Below are 9,820 nucleotides of genomic sequence, written 5' to 3'. Positions count from 1 at the left end.
AAAGATCTATATAGAGGAATCAGGACCTCCTTCCTCCTGCCGGTGACCCTCTACTGATATAAAGATCTATATAGAGGAATCAGGACCACCTTCCCCTGGCTGATGATCCCTCTAGTGATATAAAGATCTATATAGGGGAATCAGGACCTCCTTCCTCCTGCTGGTGACCCCTCTAGTGATATAAAGATCTATATAGAGGAATCAGGACCTCCTTCCTCCTGCTGATGATCCCTCTAGTGATATAAAGATCTATAGAGAGGAATCAGGACCTCCTGCTGGTGATCCCTCTAGTGATTTAAAGATCTATATAGAGGAATCAGGACCTCCTTCCTCCTGCTGGTGACCCCTCTAGTAATATAAAGATCTATATATAGGAATCAGGACCTCCTTCCTCCTGCTGGTGACCCCTCTAGTAATATATAGATCTATATTGAGGAATCAGGACCTCCTTCCTCTTGCCGGTGATCCCTCCAGTGATATAAAGATCTATATAGTGGGATCAGGACCTCCTTCCTCCTGCCGGTGATCCCTCTACTGATATAAAGATCTATAGAGAGGGATTCGGACCTCCTTCCCCTGGCTGGTGATCCCTCTAGTGATATAAAGATCCATATACAGGAATCAGGACCTCCTTCCTTCTGCTGGTGATCCCTCTAGTGATATAAAGATCCATATAGAGGAATCAGGACCTCCTTCCTCCTGTTTGTGATCCCTCTAGTGATATAAAGATCTATATAGAGGATTCAGGACCTCCTTCCTCCTGCCGGTGACCCCTCTAGTGGTATAAAGATCTATATACAGGAATCAGAACCTCCTTCCCCTGGCTGATGATCCCTCTAGTGGTATAAAGATCTATATAGAGGAATCAGGACCTCCTTCCTCCTGCTGGTGACCCCTCTAGTGATATAAAGATCTATATAGAGGAATCAGAACCTCCTTCCTCCTGCTGGTGACCCCTCTAGTGATATAAAGATCTATATAGAGGACTCAGGACCTCCTTCCTCCTGCTGGTGACCCCTCTAGTGGTATAAAGATCTATATACAGGAATCAGGACCTCCTTCCCCTGGCTGATGATCCCTCTAGTGATATAAAGATCTATATAGGGGAATCAGGACCTCCTTCCTTCTGCTGATGATCCCTCTAGTGATATAAAGATCTATAGAGAGGAATCAGGATGTTCTTTCTTCTGCTGGTGCCCAATCTATGGATTCTATAGAATCTGTTCCCTTTCCCCAGTACCTGGTCACACTCTTTGATCATTTTTCAACAATCTAAAGTGAAAACCTCCATATCTTTTCCATCTGTATTTCTGGCCAGTATTATACTCCCAATGTTGTACTTTTTATGGGGATTTTTTTTAGACTGAGAAAATACAATCCAACTCTCTGAAGATGTCTTTCAAAACAGCTCAAGGATAAAACCGAGCGCTTGTTTCTCCCAAATGTTTACATTTGTAGACCGTGGATGGGACGAGGTGCATTCAGACACCTTCCACACATATTCCAGTCTATGGAAACACTCACAAAACATGTAAAAATGTTGTGTAAAAACACTTACATGTATTTTCATTGCCAGAAAACACCAAAATATGCTTTAAAAAGCTGAAAACGCTCATAAAATGCTTGTAAGAATTGGTACAAGATGCTTTGAAACTTGTTATCAAGGCCAATGAGTGAAGGCTGCCAAGAGCCAGGGAGGCCTTCCAGGAAAATAAAGCTGGGAAAAAAATTCAGACTCCTCCAAGTTCTTTGCTGCTGGAGTTTTTAGTTTAATTTTTTTTTTGTATATTTCAGGTTACAAAGCACTTTCCATATATTATGCAAATACCAAAACGGTGTTAATTCTCGCTGACAAATTCTTCACTTTTCAGTAACTCTAAACCTGGGGTCTAAACAACCATCTAAACAAAGGCCAGTTTTGAAATCTGTGGTCAGTAATAGGAGAAATAGTGTCTCATCAATGGTGTCATTAAGAGTAATGGTGTCCTATCAGTGATGTCAGTGGGAGGAATAATGTCCCATTTTTGGTGTCAGTGGGAGAAATAGTATCCCATCATTGGTGTCAGTGGGAGGACTAGTGTCCCATTTTTGGTATCAGTGGGAGAAATAGTGTCCCATTTTTGGTGTCAGTGGGAGGAATAGTGCCCCATCAATAGTGTCAGTGGGAGGAATAGTGCCCCATCATTGGTGTCAGTGGGAGGAATAGTGCCCCCTCATTGGTATCTGTGGAAGGAATAGTGTCCCATCATTGGTGTCAGTGGGAGGAATAATGTCCCATTTTTGGTGTCAGTGGGAGAAATAGTGTCCCATCATTGGTGTCAGTGGGAGGAACAGTGTCCCATCATTGGTGTCAGTGGGAGGAATAGTGTCCCATCATTGGTGTCAGTGGGAGGAATAATGTCCCATTTTTGGTGTCAGTGGGAGAAATAGTGTCCCATCATTGGTGTCAGTGGGAGGAATAATGTCCCATTTTCGGTGTCAGTGGGAGAAATAGTGTCCCATCATTGGTGTCAGTGGGAGGAATAGTGTCCCATCATTGGTGTCAGTGAGAGGAATAGTGTCCCATCATTGGTGTCAGTGGGAGGAATAGTGTCCCATCATTGGTGTCAGTGGGAGGAATAGTGTCCCATCATTGGTGTCAGTGAGAGGAATAGTGTCCCATCATTGGTTTTAGTGGAAAGAATTGTGCCTCATGTTTGTGTTACTGGAGGAATAGTGCTCCCTTGTTGGTGTCAGTGGAAGGAATAGTGCCCCATTATTAATTTCTGAGGGAGGCATAATGTCATATTGTTGGTGTCAGTGGAAGGAGTAGTGCCCCATGGTTGGTGTCAGTGGGAATAATCATGCACCATCATTGGTATCAGTGGAAGGAATCATGCACCATCATTGATGTAAGGGGGAGGAATAGTGCCCCATTGTTAGTGTTGGGGGGGGGGTGCCCTATTGTTGGTGAAAGTGGGAGGAATAGTGCCGCATCATCAATTTCTGTGGAATAATTTCCAGTTGTTGGTGTCATTGGGAGTAATAGTGCCCTAACATTAGTGTAAATGGGAAGAAGAGTGCCCTATTGCTGATATTAGTGTGAGGTATTAGTGTGAGGAATATTGCTTCCTTGTTGGTGTCAGTGGGAGGAATAGTGCCCCATCATCAATTTCTGTGGGAGGAATAATTTACCATTGTTGGTGTCATTGGGAGTAATAGTGCCTTAACATTAGTGTAACTGGGAAGATGAATTCCCTATTGCTGATATTAGTGTGAGGTATTAGTGGGAGGAATGGGGCCCCATTGTTGGTGTCAGTGGGAGAAATAGTGTCCCATCATTGGTGTCAGTGAGAGGAATAGTGTCCCATCATTGGTGTCAGTGGGAGGAATAGTGTCCCATCATTGGTGTCAGTGGGAGGAATAGTGTCCCATCATTGGTGTCAGTGAGAGGAATAGTGTCCCATCATTGGTTTTAGTGGAAAGAATTGTGCCTCATGTTTGTGTTACTGGAGGAATAGTGCTCCCTTGTTGGTGTCAGTGGAAGGAATAGTGCCCCATTATTAATTTCTGAGGGAGGCATAATGTCATATTGTTGGTGTCAGTGGAAGGAGTAGTGCCCCATGGTTGGTGTCAGTGGGAATAATCATGCACCATCATTGGTATCAGTGGAAGGAATCATGCACCATCATTGATGTAAGGGGGAGGAATAGTGCCCCATTGTTAGTGTTGGGGGGGGGGTGCCCTATTGTTGGTGAAAGTGGGAGGAATAGTGCCGCATCATCAATTTCTGTGGAATAATTTCCAGTTGTTGGTGTCATTGGGAGTAATAGTGCCCTAACATTAGTGTAAATGGGAAGAAGAGTGCCCTATTGCTGATATTAGTGTGAGGTATTAGTGTGAGGAATATTGCTTCCTTGTTGGTGTCAGTGGGAGGAATAGTGCCCCATCATCAATTTCTGTGGGAGGAATAATTTACCATTGTTGGTGTCATTGGGAGTAATAGTGCCTTAACATTAGTGTAACTGGGAAGATGAATTCCCTATTGCTGATATTAGTGTGAGGTATTAGTGGGAGGAATGGGGCCCCATTGTTGGTGTCAGTGGGAGGAATAGTGCCCCATCATCAATTTCTGTGGGAGGAATAATTTTTCAATTGTTGGTGTCATTGGGAGTAATAGTACATTAACATTAGTGTAACTGGGAAGAAGAGTGCCCTATTGCTGATATTAGTGTGAGGTATTAGTGTGAGGAATAGGAATAGTGGGAGGAATATTGCCCCATTATTAGTGTCAGGGTGAGGAATTGTGCTTCATAGTTGATATCAGTGCTAGGAAATGTGGTCCATTGTTGATGTCAGAGAAAGGAATCATGCACCATCATTGGTATCAGTGGAAGGAATCATGCACCATCATTGGTGTCAGTGGGACAAATCATGCACCATCATTGGTGTCATTGGGAGGAATAATGCCCCCTTGTTGTTATTAGTGGAAGAAATAATGCCCCTTCCTTGGTGTCAGATGAAGAAATTATGCCCCGTGTTTGGGAAATGAATAACAAGGGTGACTCATCATTGGAGTCAGTGAGAAGAATAGGGTAGATAAAGGCAAGCAAAGTGGCCCATCTGGCCCATGGGCCACAGTTTGGAGACCACTGCGATAAACGATGGCTGTCTTCTTTCACCAGTTATTGATGTTATTTCTGTATCAGTATAATAGAGGTCAGTGTGAAGGTGTATTTGGATCTCGGAGGTGTCACACAACCATCAGGTGTCTACTGAATGTGCTAGAAATGGAAATCTGCCAATTAAATGTTTCTACAAACCAGAGATGAAGCCTACTGCAATTATCAGCTACAGCGGGGAATGTGCGCGGCGCGGGATGTACAGAATATTACATGACAGAATAAACATTGCGTATTAATGGAAAGTGGCAATCCCGCGGAGAACGTGTGATTATGAGCATGTCTGTCCTGCCATTTGATGTATAGAAGAGATTCTTAATCAGCGACACTACAAAGACGCGTGAAGTTGTGTCAGCCGGGAGGAGACTTCTGTTCCAGGGAACACGGGAGGGCCATGCAAAGTTCAGAAATACTCGTTAGCTGGTCACTCGTCATGATGCATTGGTGTACCTCTAGCTGGATCAGAAAGATGGACAACCTCGGAGTCACATGAAACCTCGGAGTCACATGAGACCTCGGAGTCACATGAAACCTCGGAGTCACATGAAACCTTGGAGTCACATGAGACCTCGGAGTCACATGAGACTTCGAAGTCACATGAAACCTCGGAGTCACGTGAAAATTGGAAGAGCAATCCATTTCAGCCCATGGAGACCCCCCTGGAGGAGTCTAGAATGGAGAGGAAAACCCAAGGCCAGGTTTTTCTGCGGGAACGCGGGGGAATGCAGTTCTGGCACCTCCAGGACTGAATGTATGTAATCACAAGGGGTGCTGGAATGTTGTGCTGGAGGTTCTGGAGAAGTCCTCCCACGCTCGCTCTCCCATCCTCTGGAACTCCCTACCACAGCATGTCCGGTCAGCCCCCACCCTGTCTGCCTTTAGGCGATCTCTGAAAACTCACTTCTTCAGGGAAGCCTACCCCACCTCCACCTATGAACTGTACTTGAATCACCTCCACCAGATCATCCCCCTCAGCTATCACCTTTTGTATCACCTCCCCCTTCCTTTAGAGTGTAAGCTCCATGAGCCGGGCCCTCCTATTCCTTCTGTACTGAAATGTATTGTAATTGTACTGTCTCCCTTATATTGTAAAGCGCTGCGCAAACTGTTGGCGCTAGGTAAATCCCGTATTATAATAATAATGTGCTGCAGGGTCTATCGTTGTTGGCTGCTGTGGGACCTTTTGTCTCCAAGGAGGTCTATTGTTGCTGTCGGGGGAGTCAATTTTTGCTGGGACAGAAACAGGGAGGCTGGGTGTTGTTGCTGGTTGATGGAGGATCTATTGATGCTGTCTGCTGAGAGATATATTGTAGCTCGATGTGTCTATTGTTGCTGGAGGGGTTTATTGTTGCTGGAGGGGGGCCAGTTGTTGCTTGGGGATATTTTGCTGCAGGAATAGGCTATTTTTTCTGGAGGGGGGTATATTGTTGCGGGGCGGGGGCATAAATTGTTTCTGGGAGAGAAACCGGGAGGGTGTCTGTTGTTCCTGGTTGATGGAGGATCTATTGATGCTGGCTGCTGGGAAATATATTGTTGCTGGATGTGTCTATTGTTGCCGGAGTGGTCTATCGTTGCTGGAGGGGTTTATTGTTTCTGGGGGTTTATTGTTGCTTTAGGGGTCTATTGTTGCTGGAGGGGTTTATTGCTGCTAGAGGGGTTTATTGTTGTTGGAGGGGGGCAGTTGTTGCTTGGGGATATTTTGCTGCAGGAAGGGGCTATTTGTGATGGAGGGGGATCTATTGTTGCTGGGGGAGAAAATTGTTGCTGGGAGAGAAACCGGGAGGGTGTCTGTTGTTCCTGGTTGATGGAGGATCTATAGATGCAGGCTTCTGGGACATATATTGTTGCTGGATGTATCTATTGTTGCTGGAGGGGTCTATCATTGTTGGGTGTGTCTATTGTTGCTGTAGCTCTATCGTTGCTGGGGAGTTCTATTTTTGCTGGAGGGGTTTATTGTTGCTGGAGGTGGGCCAGTTTTTGCTTAACAGAGCTATTAATGAGCTGCGGATCTGCTGAATGGGTGTAGTAATGGCCTGGGGATCTGCTGTACAGAGCTATTAGTGAGCTGGGGATCTTCTGAACAGAGCTATTAATGAGCTGGGGATCTGCTGAATGAGGGTACTAACAGGCTGGGGATCTGCTGAACAGAAATATTAATGAGCTGTGGATCTGCTGAACGGGGGTACTAATGGGCTGGGAATCTGCTGAACAGACGTATTAATGAGCTGAGGATCTGCTGAACAGGGGTATTACTGAGCTGGGTATCTGCTGAACAGAAGTATTATTGAGCTGGGGATCTGCTGAACAGAGCGATTAATGAGCTGGGGATCTGCTGAACAGAGCGATTAATGAGCTGGGTATCTGCTGACCAGAGCTTTTAATGAGCTGGGGATCTGCTGAACGGTGGTACTAATGGGCTGGGGATCTGCTAAACAGAAGTATTAATGAGCTGAAGATCTGATGAACGGGGGTACTACTAAGCTGGGGATCTGCTGAACAGAAGTATTATTAAGCTGGGGATCTGCTGTACAGAGCTTTTAATGAGCTGCGGATCTGCTGAACGGGGGTACTAATGGGCTTGAGATCTGCTGAACAGAAGTAATAATGAGCTGGGGATCTGCTAAACGGGGGTACTGCTGAGCTGGGGATCTGCTGAACAGAAGTATTTTTGAGCTGGGGACCTGCTGAACGGGGGTACTACTGAGCTGGGGATCTGCTGAACAGAAGTATTATTGAGCTGGGGATCTACTAAACAGAGCTAATAATGAGCTGGGGATCTGCTGACCAGAGCTTTTAATGAGCTGCGGATCTGCTGAAAGGGGGTACTAATAGGCTTGAGATCTGCTGAACAGAAGTAGTAATGAGCTGGGGATCTGCTAAACGGGGGTACTACTGAGCTGGGGATCTGCTGAACAGAAGTATTACTGAGCTGGGGATCTGCTGAACAGAAGTATTATTGAGCTGGGATCTGCTGAACGGGGGTACTAATGGGCTGGGGATCTCCTAAACAGAGGTGATAATGAGCTTAGGTTCTTTTTGGTCCCTTTAAAACAAATAAAAAATCAACACAAACAGGGCATTTGCCAAGTTTCAATTAAGCTTCACAGAAGCACCACTAAAGCAACAAAAACACAACAAAAAAGCATGTTGAAGCTGTAGGCGCCTTAATGTGTGTTAAAGTCGAAGCAAAGGAGCCCTAACTGAAATAAATTGATGCTTGTGATCCCGGGACATAGCCCAGGACACAACCACAGTAGCACAGAGGGCCAAGATGCGGGACTGTCCCGGCCAACTGGGGACAGTTGTCACCTATGGTACACACTGCTTTTCATCATAGCAGTCCTTTCATTTCATAAATCCCTACTGCATAAAAAAAAAACGGACACATTTGCTTGCAAACATAAAAAAAAGCTCAATAATTTCCCCGTCCTTTATTACTCGGCCCCTTCTATCTCTTCCCGGAGATGTCCCTCTCCAATGACTGACTCGATCGGCATTAAATATTCGGAATAGTCTGCCATTTTCCTCCCATCATCAGCTTTATGGAGCGTAGACTGTCCGGACATGTATCTATTGTATAGATCATTTCCCCGACAATGGGCAGCGCGACTTTCCATAAGCGTAATGACTTGTATACTCCGCTTGGGCCGCGAGCGCCTTCTGGCCGCAACCGTGACTGCTTAGCGAAGCCGGCGCCGCAATTACAGCAACAAATGGATCGCGGCTGGGCAAGGAAACACCGTTTTTCCTGGACGTCGTCGCATTCTCCGTCCGGAGCCTTCCATTAATTGTTGCTCAGAGACACGCGGATTGCGGTTCTGTTTTCACGGCTGTCTACGCCGCGGCTAATTAGCGATGACGTCTTGCTGAGTCTTCAATTGCCTCCGAATTAACAACTAATGAGTTTGTCCCGACCCGCGGAGAAGATCACCTCCAGGGTGCCCAATCCGTGACGAGGAGCCGGCTACACGCTCGATACAAAATCAATAATGATAATTTCTATGATATAAAGCCTTGCCAGCCCCGCTATTGATCCCCCGCGTGCCAACTTTCATCTGCCTTCAAAGACGCGGCGTGTTGACATTTATCGCGTGTGACGCCAGAGCCGGGGAGGGGGGCGGACGCGGAGGCACGCGGATGACACGCTCTGCAGGGTGCAACTCATCCCGAGAATCCAATACAAATTCTAAGAGGTCGTTCGTACAGGTCGGCAAAATCACGTACTAAAGTTTTCTCGTTTTTATTTGCCAGTTTATAAACGATTCCCAGAGAGAGGCGGGATAACAAAATGCAGAGGAAACTGGCGAGAAGCAAAAAAAAACGGAAAGACGATCTACCAGCGAAGAAAAAAATGGCATAGATATTCATCCAGCAAAAGTGCTGGAACAGTCGTTCTGAGCGAAAGGGGCAAAATCGAATATTCTCCTTTTAATTCTTTCACAGGTCAAATGGTATTCATTCATAAAAAAGAAAAAAAAAAGTGGCTTGGGAGAATACAGCATTGTGGCCACTAGATGGAGCTGAGGATCGTACTTATTCACTAATATGCTCGGCTCCCCCTAGTGGCCATATAGACTTGTGTCTGGCTTTCATGCGACTTTGGCCAATCACAGCAACACAGAGTGCGACACATGTTATCAAACTACAAAACCCTGTGATGTCGCAGCCAAAGTCACACGGAAAAGACAAAGAAATGACTTACATAGGACACACAGAAACGGCTTACATAGGACACACAGAAGTGACTTACATAGGACACACAGAAACGACTTACATAGGACACACAGAAACGGCTTACATAGGACACACAGAAACGGCTTACATAGGACACACAGAAACGACTTACATAGGACACACAGAAACGGCTTACATAGGACACACAGAAACGACTTACATAGGACACACAGAAACGGCTTACATAGGACACACAGAAACGACTTACATAGGACACACAGAAATGACTTACATAGGACACACAGAAATGACTTACATAGGACACACAGAAACGACTTACATAGGACACACAGAAACGACTTACATAGGACACACAGAAACGGCTTACATAGGACACACAGAAACGACTTACATAGGACACACAGAAACGACTTACATAGGACACACAGAAACGACTTACATAGGACACACAGAAATGACTTACA

The sequence above is a fragment of the Staurois parvus genome, unplaced genomic scaffold, assembly GCF_062004578.1.
Source record: "Staurois parvus isolate SC_StPar_1 unplaced genomic scaffold, SC_StPar_1.0 ptg000591l, whole genome shotgun sequence".
In the NCBI taxonomy this organism is placed as follows: Eukaryota; Metazoa; Chordata; class Amphibia; order Anura; family Ranidae; genus Staurois; species Staurois parvus.
The sequence above is the reverse complement of the archived record's forward strand: the minus strand, read 5'-3'. Positions refer to the sequence as shown.